Genomic DNA, 15,321 nt, shown 5'->3' on the forward strand with positions numbered 1-15,321 from the left:
ATCAAGGATAAAATGAAGGGGAGGAGGCAGCTGGCTCTGCCCTGCGGCCCCCTGACGGTCACAGTAGTCACTGCTTTGGAGTGAATGCCTATGTACTCCCCAGATTTTATATATTGAAATTCTAGCCCCCATGGTGATGTTATTGGGAGGTGGGGCCTCTGGGAGGTGATTAGCTCACGAGGATAGAGCCCTCATGAATAGGTTTAGTGTCCTTATAGAAAGGGACCGCAGAGAGCCCTCTCTTTTTCTGCCATGTGGGGATAATGAAAGCAGCCATCTGCAACCTGGGAGGTCCTTACCAGAACCTGACCATGCTGGCCCCGATCTCAGACTTCCAGCCTCCAAAACTGTGAGAAATAAGTTTGCATTTTTATAAGCTACCCAGTGTATGGTACTTTATTACAGCAGCCCAGACTAAGACAGTCACCATGTGCAGTGTGGGTGCGAGGCTCTGCACCACATTTTCTTTCCTGATTCTCAATTTCTTATTCTGACCTTGGCCTTCATACTCACAAGGCTCAGGTCTCTCATTAATGTGCTGAGATGCCTCTTCCCGCCTTCTGCCATTCACTGTTGACCAGGAATGACCTCTACTGTGGTGACTTCAAAGGCAACAAGACAAAATCAATTAACTGGACAAAAGTGAAGACCTTAACTTTTTCCTGTAATTATTATAAACCAGAAGGAACTCTAGAAGTATGATTTTTATCCCAAGCATTCTAAAACTTTATTGGCGACTTTTAAATCAGTATCACAGAGGCTTTAAAGCCATTTACACTAGAAAACTGGCTTTTATGTCAAATATTTATTTAAAAAACCTCTGTAGTTGTAATCCCCAAACTATGACTCACTTTATCTAAAGAAACATTTAAGATTTCAAAATTCTGGCACAAACAAATAAATACCTTGGGTACCTACCACCTTGAAGTGTACTACAATGGTTTACCTTCTGCAGGGAGGGAGGAAGGAGAGGGAGCTGGGAAAAAATTTGAAGAAAGCAAATACAAGAGTCCTGTGAGCCCAGAGGGCATGTCATGGGCCAAAGCCTGCAGGTCTGGCCTGCCTGGAGCAAACATGCAGAGCCCACCAAGTTCAAGTAGAAGCTGAGCTCAGCATGTGGGTGGGGATGCACAGTGGGAAGAGACGGTGCAAGTGTCAGAGCCCAGGCCCAAGCCAGGCACACAGCTATAGGCACACGGGGATTGGTATGCAAACTGGAAGACTGGAAAAGGATCCAGGAAGGAAGTACTAGGAGAGGTCAATCTTCTAGCAACATTGTAAATGGCTTCTTTAGCTTCAGCTGTTAGGACCCAGGGGCATGGGCTGGTCCCCTAAATCTAGCCAGATTGTAATGCACACAGATTGCAAACAGAAGTAGTGAGCTAGGCTAATGCTAGCCCTCAAATGTGTTGTGATTGGCCTGTACAGAGTTTAAAAGGAATGAACTGATAAGATCAGTGTATCATATCAGTGTCAATGTCCTAGTGGTGATATACTATAGTTACATGTGATGTCATCATTAGGGGAAGCAGGGAAGGGTTCCTGGCATCTTTCTGTATTATTTCTCACAACTGCATGCAAATCTACAATGATCTCAAAACCAGGTAAAAAAAAATTTTAATGAGCTAAACTTTATAAATCAGAAGATGTCACATTCTTTAAAAAAACCTCATTTTCCAGCTTCTCTTGAGAAGTTGGAAGATCCAGGAACACGAGGCCCACCCTGTGTTCCCACAATAACATGTTCTCCCGTAACAATCAGAAGAAGCAGAGAAGCATCTAATGCCTTCAGACAGGCATTACAATCTTCATTTTTCCCCTTTCTCCATCCAGCCTGCTTCACTATTTATGTTATTTGTCTGGTCCCAGTCGACATTAGATTTTTCTGTTTTTCTATATAGAGGGACAGAGTTAAAGACTTGGCCGTCCGAGAGGTCATCTGAGTTCACACAATTTGTCTGGAGTTGAACACTACATCATGAATAAGAACACAAGGACATCTCACTATCCTGGTGCCCTTGGGGCCTTGCACATAATAGGTATCATTATAGTATTCTCCTACAGTAGAAGAACCACTTAGGATGGGTTCCAAGAAAAATCAATGACATATTAAATGTCACGCCACAGCAATTTCTGTCATAACTCAGGAGCCACATAAAATACAGTGAGTTCTTAAAGTCATAAATACTCTGAAATTATTTATGAAACAGGTATTAGGTAAGGTCTAATATACCAAAATTGGAAATACCTAGACACAAGGTTTAACTGGAACTCTCCATATATGTGCACTCTATGATTCCAAGACAAGGTGCCATTCCAAATGGAGTCTGTCTTTTCGTTTTCTGAGGTTAAAACATTTTCCACATTAGAAACCTGTCCCCTTTGGTTTCCACATGGTAAATTACTCTAGTGGAATCATTTACCCTAAAGGCAATGCAGTGTTCCCATTATCACTAAGCAGCAAAGGGCAAAATAGCCAATGGGGCAGAGACAAGGAGGATAAATTCAGGTCATTCTTGTTGCACCAAAAAAAAGCATTATATTGACTCACAGATTTAGATACATCTCTGTAGTTATTAAATGATACTTTGTACAACCTTTAGTCTGCTCAATATATGGTCCCACCTCCCTACACCACCTCTCACTATGCACATTCTTACACATCATACTCAGGAGTTGGCATTTTTCCTGGTTAGGCCATTCTAATAGTGGTGCTTTCTCTGAATTTTACTATGAAAATTAGATTTTCCTCCCAAGGAGTCTATGAAGGGTGGAATATTATAGCACACAAACTAATAATAAGGAGAAAGCATGATATTTTTACATATTCCTTAACACATGAGTTAACTTATCAGGAGAGTTAAATTACATTTAAAATTCAGGGGCAGATGTAGGTCCTGGCTAATGGTCCCTCCAGTGGCCTTAGTCAAGGATTCACTGTTAGGGCTCTCTCAGTCCCGCCCTAGTGTTGAACTTTGACCTGCAGTATGCTCACTCTATGCTTAGCTGTTTTACAAATTGGTAAATACACGGGCCAAGCTGCTGCTGTCCATTATGTCTCAGATTGATTCAGTTTGGTTACTTAGGTTAGTTCAACCCCATCGCCCCTGCTGATGCTGCCTCAGTTCACACTGGCCGAAATGGACTTATACATGTTGCCATTTGTACCATGTCATGGCCAAAGAAATTATATCCTGGAAATTCCTTGCAAAATGCCTGCAGTCTGAGATTTGGCTGTTGCCAGTGGCCACTAATCTGACCACAGCTCATGCATTTGGAAAATTAAATTATTAATGTGAGATACACACTCTACTATATTGAAAGTAATGGCTATGACATCCAAGCCAAGTCGTTTCATATGCAACACGGAATTAGTTTGCTCTGTGTGGGGCATCAGCTGGACTCTGCTATAAGGCATCTGGTGATGCCATGAGTCCTCTCCAAGTTTTCTGCTGCAAGCCTGTGATAGCCAGCTGGCAGAGCAGCTGCAGGCCCAGGTCACTTTGGGAGCCAGCTGACCATACTCCCTTAGATAATACATTTATAGGTCAAAGGAGGCTCTGGCTCTCACTTTGAACAAGTGTGTTTGGTCACCAGGGGTTCCACTGACCATTGGGCTGCAGAACGTGCAAACAATTTGCAGCTTCCTTAATTAAGCTAAACTCCAATCCCCAACATAGAGCTTGACCTCAAAGTGCTATTTTTATTTCTTATTCAAATGCACTGTTGCAACCACACATCCCCTATCTGTATCAAAGGCTCTCTTTGTGAGGCTTTTGAAAACAGCTATTTTCTCTTTCAATTTTTTGAAATGATACATTTATTTTGAATAGCTGTAGAGTTACAGATATATGGAAAGAGATCAAATACGGTTTTCATTCCCAGAGATGAGTTTATCTGAGCAAAAGTAAAACACATTGTGAGTGGTAGATCATAAACAACTTGTTTGGATTTTGGTGAAATAAGTGTGTTAGACCAGTAGTCACGTGGAATAAAATATTTCTCATGTTCATTTAGTGATGTTTCTCTTTGCTACTGAGATATGTCAAGTTTCTGTTTGGCTCTGATAAATGTCAGGTCTCTCCTACCTCTTCATAGTTTGGCAGCTTATTATACATTAAACAAACATCTAGAAAACACCTCCTTTATGCCAGGTGCTCTGTGGAGCTCTGGGTGTAATCAGCATTAAGACAGATGAAGACTTTCCTTCAGAGAACAAAACTAGTGGAAATTCCGCTCTAGTCATCCTTTCCTAGCGAAAACATGTGTCCCGTTTTCCAGATTCCAAGAGATGGGAAATTTCCCACATGGGCTTAATAGAGATACCCTTTGGATTGTTTTTTAGAAATCATTTATCAATGTATAGGGATGAAAATGACATTTTTCTGGAACAACTTTTTCACATTCACAAAACTACCTTCATGATTTCTGAGAACCTGGCAGCCATAAAAGAGAAAAGAAGCTGTTCCTCTGTGCCCTTTGTGAAAAGGATCACAGCAAATGGAAACTTCAGGCTTCTTGGAAAGGTTCTAGTTCTGAAAGATTAGGGTTTACACCCTACTGTTAAACTAGACTCAGAGATGAGGGCTAATGCTCAACTTGGCATTGGAAATAATCTGCTTTGGCATTATGCAAAAAATAAAAATAAAAAGTTAGATTCACATTGTACTGAAATAGCACCACCTGTGGAATTTTTAGAGGCTGTTTTTGTTTTTATCATATCAAAGCATTTCTACTCAGCTCAGACTCACCATTCCGAGCTTAGGATGAGAGGCAGCTCACGCCCCTGGACCAAATGAGTTTATCCTGGCGAAAACTCTAGTTCCAAAGCAACATGCAACTTCCTCGAGGTTTGGAAAAAGAGGCTTCCAAGTGTAGCATCTTTTTATTTTATAAAACTTTCCATGCCAAACATTTGGTCTTGCACGCATCTGAGGGTGGGGCAATGCTTAAAATGAGAGTGAGAAACACAAGATTTAGTAAAAGCGTTGCCAGATACTCTGCTTTTGAAATGTTGCTTAAAATAAAAAAAAAAACTTTTCTCCTTACTCTTTGATATGAATAATGAAAATATCTTTCTTTTTTGCCCTGGAAAGTATGTTAAAAAGAAAAAAAAAAAGGCAGTGTTTTGTTTGTTTCTTTCTTTTAAGGACCACAGGCAACTCTTCCATTTGACTCATTTGGCTATTTTTGATTATTGGCCCCCGACACGTGGAACATTGTTCAGATCAGTCCTAGAGGGCCCGGAATGGCCACCTCTCTCAGTATCTCATTTTTGGCAATTCAAAGGGCAATTTCCCATTAACCCCGATTGCCTCCTTCATGCCCCTGGAAGACACACACTTCTCTCCTACTAGGTGAGCCCACAGCACTCCTAAAGACTGCGCAGCCTAGAATCAACTCCAGGCCCACTTTCCCAGGTTGACTTTACGAGCACAGTGGGTCAGTCTTGCAAGTGAACGTGAACTGCCAGAGCAGTGGCAGGTGTCCTTCCCAGCAGAGAGCTGTCGAGGTGCACAATGTGGGAAATATGCTAATCCGAGGGGTTGGGATGGGAGCCCCAGGCTTTGTTACCTCTCATTTGAGAGGCCTCAGTGCGCTTTTGACAAGATGGAGCTATTGTCCTCCTGGGCCTCCAACGGGATGATTCAGAGGAGAACCACAGTGCAGATCAAAGGATGGAACAACAGGACCTGGGAGCAAAGGCTAAATAGCCCTGGTATTATTTTGCCTGGAGAAGAGAAGGCTGGAGGTGGGGTGGGTCAAGCAGGCCATAATGGTGAAAAAGCTATTATGTCGTGAATGTGACCAGCTGTTCGACATTTTGAGTGAGAAGAAAAGGCGTAGGAGAAAATGAATGTAAACTGCAATGTGAGAAATTTGGTTGACATAAGGAAAACATTTCAAACAGGGAGCGCTGTTAGACGCTAAAGTTAGTGACAGAGGGAATACATTTCTTAGATGAACTTTAAAGCTGTGATTTTTCAGTCAAGAGGTTTGAAGGCAAACTTGCTCGGATGTAGGGAGTCAATAGGAAAAAATGTTGAGACCCACTTCACTTAAATATGTGCAACATATGATTTAAGCCTTTGCAAACTGCTCTTTACAACGGGTATTTTCTCAGAGGCTAGCATTAGAAGCTGCTACACAGGACTTCTTTGACCTTGCTTTAATGATTTACTTAGCTGAGACAGGAATTGTCTTTGTGGCTAAGTGATTGACAAGTACCTTGGGTGATGGGCATTCTGATTCCAGTTCTGCAGCTAATCAACTCTGAGACTTCCAACAAGCACAGAACCTCAATTTCCTTAATTGTCAAATAGAGACAATAGCTCTGTTCTACCTCATAGGATGGCTTGGAGGAACAAATTATAAAAGGAATAAAAAGCACACTGAACCCAAGTATGTAGTAATTAGACTGTTCAGACCTCAGGGCTACTCCCAAATACAAAAGTGCTTGGCTCTCTTAGCATTGTTTTAAAAAGTTACTCCCCAACCAGACTAGGAGTGAGAAAAGAGAAGGATCAGGGGACAAACGGAGGATTCAAGAACATAGTTCAAGATGGTATGGGGGCTGTTATTTTATTCTTGCCTCTCCCAGGTCTATAGCCCAACATCAAGCAAAACTGGATGGTATATACCAGTGTGAGGTAAACACCCAGTTCTTTGATTAAACTGTGACCTCTGCAGTTTGGGTCATTTCAATTGGAAACGTTTCTCCATGAAATCTTCAAATAACAGAACTAGAAAACTCCATTGCCCTTAGTGTTTCTAATAGGTCAGTCTTAAATAAATTTTGAAATAAACAAATAAATAAACCTCAGTGTTTCAACACAGTGATAAAGTGATGGAATTTTTTACCCTTAGTGTGGGTTCAGACCGAGGGCATATTGAGTCACAATGAAAGGAAAAAACCTTCTACAGAGAAAATTCTTTTAAAAATGAAGGCAAACTCAAAAGACCTTTTCAGATAAAGGCTGAGAGGTTGTGTCCCAAGCAGATTTGCACTACAAGACATGTAAAGGAGGCTGTTTAGAGCACGCCTGCCTCTTAAGGTTGTAGTCAGTTGGAACTCTGTTCTTCTGTCCCTAATGCTTCTGTGCTGCTGCAATCAGAGATGGAACCCTCAACTGTGGCAGTCATGCCACTCTAGAATGTTCAAGGTAAAAAGGAACATGGGAGCACATCTTACCAAATTCCTTTATTTTCCAAATAAGAAATAGAGGGTCCAAGAAATAGCAACAAAGAGTAATGGAATTAGTAGGGAGACAACATTGGAATTTGTCCCCAAATCTTGTGGTTGCCCAGTGATATGATTTATCCCACTGGAAAAGCCACAGACTGATCTCTAATGGGGTAAATATGGTTCACAGGCATATTTCATTTGGCCCACAAAGTGGATTTTTAAAAATAATTTTAAATTTGTTATCTTGAAAAACTAGAAGACATGGTTAGGTGAGCCATGTACCTACATGGAACATAATTATAAGTACATGAGCCTACAGCTGGAGTTCCAATGTTTCCTTCCCTTTTTAGATGAAACGTACTCTTTTGTTTGCCACATTCATTACCACTCCCTAATGTCTCCCTGATGATGAAGCCATAGGTGATTTAGAACGTATCTCCATACTCACACAGATGCTCTCTTAACCATCCATTTCACTCATTTGTATGATTTTCCTGGGCTATTTACACATTCAATTTTGCAAACACTTCCCTACCACATGCTGCTTCTATTTTCCTACTCAGCAAAATCATTCATAATTATTCCTGCAAAGAACAAAGAAAAAAATACATAATGACCACATGCATATATGACATACTCCTGATCCTATAGTGATAATGTGTATAGCCCTGGAGACATAGACACATTCACAAAGCAGTTCAAGAGACTGGTTTATTTTACTCACTTTTGCATAGGACTCTAAACATTGCTGAAGACCCACTTTTCTATTCCAATATTCTGAAAGAAAGTGATGACCATGTTGACATTTCTGTCCATTTCTGCTGAGTAAAAGGGGGCCTCCCCTCATACTCTCTACTGTGTTTTCTACTATCTTTTAGGGAAGATAGGGTAAGAGAATCTATTAGTTTTTAGATGCTATTAAAAAGATAGACACATTTGTCCACCCAAAAATGTGTACATGAATTCTATAGTAGCATTATTTATAATAGCCAAAATGTAGAAACCTAGATTTCCATCAAATGATAAAAGAAGTATTCTATACCTGTACAATGGGGTATCATTTGGCAATTAAGAAATGAAGCACTGATGTATACTACAGCATGGAGAAATCCTGAAAATATTATGGTAAGTGAAAGAAACAAGTTGCAAGCCACCACATATTGTACAATCCATTTATACAAAATGTCCAGAATAGGCAAATTCCAAAGAGCCAGATTATTGCCAGCTAGGCTAGGGCTGGGACATTGGGAGGACATGAGAAACAACTGATACTGTTATGAGGTTTCTTTTTTCAGTGATAAAAACAACCTAAACTGGATTGTGGTGATGGGTGCACAACTCTGAGAACAGTACACTTTAATGGGTGGAAAGTATGTATGTAAATTATATCTCAAAAAAAATGTTACTTGAAAAAGATAAAATAGGATAAGCCTTTTGAAACCGGGAAAAGGGAAATAATATTTTTGGGTGAGCTACTACGGACCAGGCAGAGTCCCATGCATTTTTTTACATATTTTATTCAAGCCTCACAGCAACCTGCCAGGAGGTTTTATTCTGTCCATTTCACAGATGAAGAAATAAAGGCGCACAGAGATTAGGCTGCCTTACCTCGTCACTTGCTAAGCTGAGATCTGAACCAGATTTGATTCCCAGCCTGCCTTGCCCCACTGCTGCTCAGCAGTCACCCAGCGTTTTCTCCTTCTCTAAAGACAAGGAACTAATAGAGACTTGCCTCCGCTGGTTCTTATTGCCTCATGTGACTATTTAATGATGAGCAGGATACCAACTCCTCTTTCCTGAAGAGCTACCCTGAGCCATGCCAGCTGATTAAACAGTCTTTCTAAAGTCAAATGGGGCCTTTTTCTCTCAAGGTGACATGAGTGCTTTTCTAAATGCAGAGCTAGACTCGCCTAAAACAATTCTCTGTCTGCTGTCTGTTGGCATTTTCTCATTTACCCAATATCCTCCTTGAACTCACCTCTGCTTGCTCCCTCATTCCACAATTACAGCTAAAAACATTGTCTAATGCAGTTTTCCCTCCCTACCCCACCCCTGACTATATAAAGCAGCATCCAGGTAGCAGGGAACATTGTCTAATGCAGTTTTCCCTCCCTACCCCACCCCTGACTATATAAAGCAGCATCCAGGTAGCAGGGAACATTGTCTAATGCAGTTTTCCCTCCCTACCCCACCCCTGACTATATAAAGCAGCATCCAGGTAGCAGGGAACATTGTCTAATGCAGTTTTCCCTCCCTACCCCACCCCTGACTATATAAAGCAGCATCCAGGTAGCAGTGAACATGTTTATGCCCTCCTAATTCTATTGTTACACATGTCTCTAATCATTAACATCGAATAGTGCTTACAAATTAATTCATATGTACAAATTCCTCGCCTGAGCATTCAAAATGCATGAATCAGCATCCAGCCCCAATCACTTTAAGAGGTTACATTAAAGCACAGATCATTAGGGAGCATGGATAAGGCAAGGAGAGGGGAGAGAGATTCAAATAGAATTCATGTTCCTTGCCTTAAATGAGGATCAGTCTGAGCTATATACGAGTGGGCAGCCAGCAGAGAGCATCTGAGATGCAAGCCATCTCCAAGCCACAGGAACAGCCTGCGTTTACTCACATCACAATCCATTATCTTCCCAGCCAGGATCCAAACCTTACCTCTACTGAAGCGAGAACCAACCAGTGACCTCAGCTGGGTCATCAGGACCACTGTAGCCACTTCCAGCCTCAGCTCTCTGATCTGACAGCCTCAGTCAGCCCTTACTTTCCTCTTTCTGAACAGGGCCAGTGTGCTTCCTTCTGTCTGTCAATATTTAACTACTCTGTCAAGTCACATTACATCACCTGCACTAAATCCCACCCCAGTGATAGCTAGAGGGTGTGCCTGCTCTATTCAATTCAACTCAGCTAACCTTTATCTAGTGCCTTCCACTCATTCATTTCTTTCCACATGTACTGAGCACCTACTGCATTTGGCACTGGGGATAGAGAAATGAAAGATCCACTCCCCAAATTCCAGTGGAGGAAATAGGCAAAATAATGTGGTATGTGCTATCGTGCTAGAACACAGAGTGCAGGGGACACTCCCATTCCAGGCTGGCTGGGGAGGTATGGGGCAAATAAAGCCAGAGAATTCCCAAAGATGGCAACACTTAAGAGTGACATCTCTAATGGACCAGGCTGTATCAGGAAGACAAAAGGATGATGCACACATGGCCTCTGTCCTCAAGGAGCTTACTCCCAGCACAGGTTGCTCTATGTTCCTACAGATGAACAGGATTGCTGACATAAATGCCACGGCAAAGTGCAGAATATTAAATCAAAGAGGGCAGCCCTTTCTTCTTGTTGTTGTTTTTTGTTTTTTGGTAAGTTGTGTCCTGAACAAAGATGTCTCAACAGTGAAAGCTGGCTGTATCCTATAGATCCCTTGGTGCTACAAATCGAGGGGGATTCTTCCGAGAGCCGAAAGAGCAGATAAACCCAGTGAATAAAGGAACTGTCTGTGACCCATTTTCAGGACCAGGAAAAGAAGAATTCAGGTCACAGAGTAACATTTTTCTCTGGTCAAAGGAATTAACTTGGTACAAACAGGCTTGGCCAAAGGTAAACAGGGATCTCTCACATGCCCTCCTATCTCTCTCTGACTTTTCTAAGGCAACGTTTCCTGACACTTAATGAAGGGTTGATGGCTCTTTTAAATAATAGAGATAGATATGCAGAACCACTTGGCATCACTAAAACTGCAGCCTTTAACTTCATCTGTGATCAGAAGCCTCAAAAGCTATTCACTTTGGGATTTTTTTTTAAGGTTGAATTTACCACCAAAGCATGGCTCTCAAATGTACCCATGCAATCCCTTTTCTACCAAAACTTACTTCAGTTTCATGCACCAGAGAACAAAGACTCCCATTTATGTGTGAACATTCAAAGGACCCCACCACTGGGGAGCCTAAGAGGCTGCCACGGAAAGTCCCGGTATATTTGAATTGCAAAACACAGCCTGGGGATCTCAATACATCTAATTTGGGACATGTTCCAAGCTCAGGAGCCTCTCTGCATGGAAGCAGCTTTATTAGTCACTTTCTCAGACAATTTTCTAGTTCCACATGCACACTTCCCCAAGTGTTTCCAAGACGAACATTTACAGTCTGTTGCAATATTTTACTACAAGGTATTTAGGGTTTTGACATATACTAACTGACATTGCCACCATTGCAGTGAAAACTGATGACCCATAGCTAACGCCTGCTTCTTGGTTGTGGCTCAAGACCTTTTTGAGCCAGTCAGTGATTGTAAGCAGAATGACACTCCAGACTTCTCCTTCACATCCTGGAAGCACAGTTTGATTTCAGCCCATTAATACATTCGCATCGAATGTTGAATCGTCATGAAACTCAAATGAAGTGAAGCCACACCTCAGTCAAGCCTGTTCTTTTTTTTTTAAACCAAGACTTATTCAGAACCCTTTTTGCTTACTAACATATAACACACTTGGCATTAGGAATATTATAGGTTATTAATTGAAGAATTGTTACTACTAATTGCCAAATGCCCAGGGACTTCTGGATCCAATTAGAATGGATTTTTGACATTTATCTTGCAATCCCACTAGAAGGACAAGGTGCTATGTGACCTTTAGTTGGTTTTTAAAGGCAGTTTTAGTAAATTTTAGCCCACATGTAGTAAATTTTTCAAATAATATTATGCATGTCATGACTGGTGAGATAACTATCAGCTCGCAGAAAATAACTAGCAAATACAACTAACATTTCCAGAAGTAAATCATAAGAAACTTCAACTTTCAAAAGAGAATATTTAAAATGAATTCTGTTTATCTCTTGTGTACTCAGCTTTACAAAATACAAGAAAGGGAAGGTTTTTGTTTGCTTGCATTTTGTTTTCAATAAGAAGTCTTAAAGAGAAGTTCTAAAGCAAGACTAATTTCTCCAAATCCAATTGAATAATATTCATCTAAGTTAGAAAGCAACTGGTATTGTGCGCTCATCATGGCAGAAAAGTATAGATAGAGAACTTGAAGCCACAGTTAATTTAATGTGACCCTGGGCAAGTCAATCCCGTAATTAGGGTCTAAACCTGCTCTACTGAAACTAAAGTGATCGATTGTTTAAGGTACACACCAAAACTTATAGGTGTCAGGGAGTACTGTGCCTTTTAAACCCATAGTTATAGGGTTAAGACCCTATAACTTGTCCAGGGTCACAAAAGAGTCCTTCTCAGGCTGCTGTTAATGCTCTCAATTTTCTCAGGCCTCAGAGGTTTCCCAATCAGTGTGACTGTCAGTGCTAAACACCAGAAAAGTCCTTGGCCGACCAAGATGGCCACCCAACTTGCTACAACTCAGATAATGTCGGAACACCGTCTTGGAAGTGATTTCATATTATATGATAAATAATTATGCATCTTGTCTGAGCCAGCAAGTTCTGATTCTTTAAAATTCAGTTGACTTTTTGAAATAGCTATCATTTGTAGCCAGGCTTAATAGATGAGTTTTCAAGGTGGGTAAAAATTGTGATGTGAAAAATAAAATGTTTTCTTAAAGTATAGAGATTTGACTTTTTGTGTGGGGTTCAGAAACTAAATCCAAAACAAAAATGTAAAAGCCTAGAAGGATTTTACTTGCTACTTTGCCTTGCTACTCATGGTGTGGTCTGTAGGGCTAGCAATGTAGCCTCATCAGGAACGTGTTAGAAGTAGACGAACCTGGTTGCCCTAAATCTCCTGAATCAGAATCTGCATTTCTACAAAATCCCTGGTGGTTCTGAGGCACGTGACAGTTTGAGGAGTCCTGTTTTAGAATTTGTTTAAGCCTAGGGGAAGGGGGAACCAGCCTCCATAAAAACATTTGATACAGTCATAAATAAAAAACATTCTTGTAATTCAAAGCATTTTGACAAAGAAAATGAAAGGCATTATTGTAATTTATGTTTTCTGGGCCTTGTGAATTTTAACTTCATAGCTGAGAAGGTCATAAAATACAGTTAAACTCTAAATGAGGCCAATGATTGAATGGTTTTCCTACGAGGGAGCCTTGTTGGATGCCAGGGCCCACTTCAAAGAGTGGAGCAGTCAGTCTGCGGGAATTCCCCTCTATGCACAGTCACCAACCTCTGTTCCAAACATCTCCCTGGTTAGGGGATCAAACCCAGGGCGTTGCCTAGGTTTTAATGGTTTACATCTGAAACATTATTGCACAGGTGAAGAATGGGGAAAGAGGGAATTTCTGACATACAGATTGAGAGGACTATTTTGACTGTGAGATTTGAGAAGTCTAATAAACACCTATGTGGAGAAGAAACTGGTATTTGAACATACAAGTCTGAGGCAGAGCCAGTCAGAAAACAGTATGTACGTGAACCATCTTTGGAAAGTAATTAGGGGGGCATTCAGCTTATGGATTATATCAGAAAATGAGGGAATAAAATATTACAATTACAGGGAGAGCATTTCAGGACTAGATAACACTGGAAACAGATGCCCTGTGGCAAAAGGGAAAAAGAGGGCAGAGCAAAAGAAAGATAAAAAGAAGTGACAAGCAAAAATTACTAGATGATAAAGTGAAATCAGAATGAATGACAATAACATATAGAGAACTGCAATAATGTGAAGGTTAAAAAGATTTTGTTCCTAAAACAGAAGATGCATATTATTGTGGAAAATACAAAAAGAGTCTGAAACCAAAATTCTAAATATTTCAAATGGGGAATCAGAAGAGGATTGAGCACAGAGTTTGTATTTGCGTGTAAATGGATATTTGGTATGCTAAACAGAAAATGCACAGTCTTCTTTTATGCTCATGGGATAAAAATTCACAGAAAATGATTATGCATGTGGCCACAAAGAAAACACTGAAAATTCCCTGAAGTGGATGAGGAAAAGGCAAAAAACACAAAAACTCTCAAGTGCCTTTAAATTAAAAAAGAGTCTTCTAATCAAACGAAGGATAGAAAATGCAGGTCGGGCATGGTGGCTCATGCCTGTAATCCCAGCACTTTGGGAGGCTGAAGCAAGAGGATCACAAGGTCAGGAGTTCAAGACCAGCCTGGCCAACATGGAGAAACCCCATCTCTACTAAAAATAAAAAATTAGCCAGGCATGGTGGTGCATGCCTGTAATCCCAGCTACTCGGGAGGCTGAGGCAGGAGAATCGCTTGAACCCAGGAGACAGAGGTTGCAGTGAGCTGAGACCGCGCCACTGCACTCCAGCCTGGTAACAGAATGAGACTCCATCTCCAAAAAAAAAAAAGAAAAGAAAATGCAATAAAAATACACAGTACAGTCAAGCATGGTGGCTCACGCCTGTAATCCCGCACTTGGGGAGGCCGAGGAGGGTTGATCACCTGAGGTCGGGAGTTTGAGACCAGACTGACCAACATGGAGAAACCCCATTTCTACTAAAAATACAAAATTAGCCAGGCATGGTGGTGCATGCCTGTAATCCCAGCTACTCGGGAGGCTGAGGCAGGAAAATAGCTTGAACCCAGGAGGCGGAGATTGCGGCGAGCCGAGGTCACGCCATTGCACTCCAGCCTGGGCAACAGAGCCAAACTCTGTCTCAAAAAAAAAAAAAAGTTTAAGTTATTTAGACATAAATACAACAATGGAGAACACCTCATATCAAAACTGTGATGCAGTAAAATCCAGAGGAAAATATATAGCCTTAAATGCTTTTATTTAAAAAAAAAACAAAATAAATGCATTACACATTTAGCCTTCTTAAAGTCTTCCAAAAAAAAAAAGACATAGAGGGACTACTTCCAAATTTATTTTAAGAAGCCAGCATCATCTAATACCAAAATCAGATAGAGACACTATAAGAAAACTGCAGGCTAATATCTCTGATGAACATAGATATAATAATCCTCAACAAAATATTAGCCAACTGAATTCAACAACACCTCAAAAAGATTATACATTGTGACCAACCAGGATTTATCCCTGGGATGCAAAAACAGTTCTAACGATCCTACCTTATTCAAGTATGGAAACTCAAATAAAGTATGATCTTTAGTTAATAACAGTGTATCATTAATTGTGACCAATGTACCATACTAATATAAGATGTTAATAATAGGAGGAACTAGATGAGAGGTATATGG

At 40.7% G+C, this 15,321-nt stretch overlaps 1 protein-coding gene across 22 annotated transcripts in view; it reads right to left on the bottom strand.

Annotated features, from left to right (window-relative positions):
- NCKAP5 (NCK associated protein 5) overlaps positions 1 to 15,321 on the bottom strand; it is a 993,533-nt gene that overhangs the window by 745,704 nt on the left and 232,508 nt on the right. Inside the window, exon 1 of one of the 22 annotated variants that reach the window (XM_054549289.2) lies at positions 9,863 to 14,439. The exons of the other annotated variants lie outside the window; for them this stretch is intronic. The gene's annotated coding sequence lies outside the window, so the exon portion shown is untranslated. Of the gene's footprint in view, positions 1 to 9,862; positions 14,440 to 15,321 lie in introns of those variants that run through there. 22 annotated transcript variants of the gene reach the window in all.

Source organism: Pongo abelii, chromosome 11, assembly GCF_028885655.2.
Source record: "Pongo abelii isolate AG06213 chromosome 11, NHGRI_mPonAbe1-v2.0_pri, whole genome shotgun sequence".
NCBI classification, from domain to species: Eukaryota; Metazoa; Chordata; class Mammalia; order Primates; family Hominidae; genus Pongo; species Pongo abelii.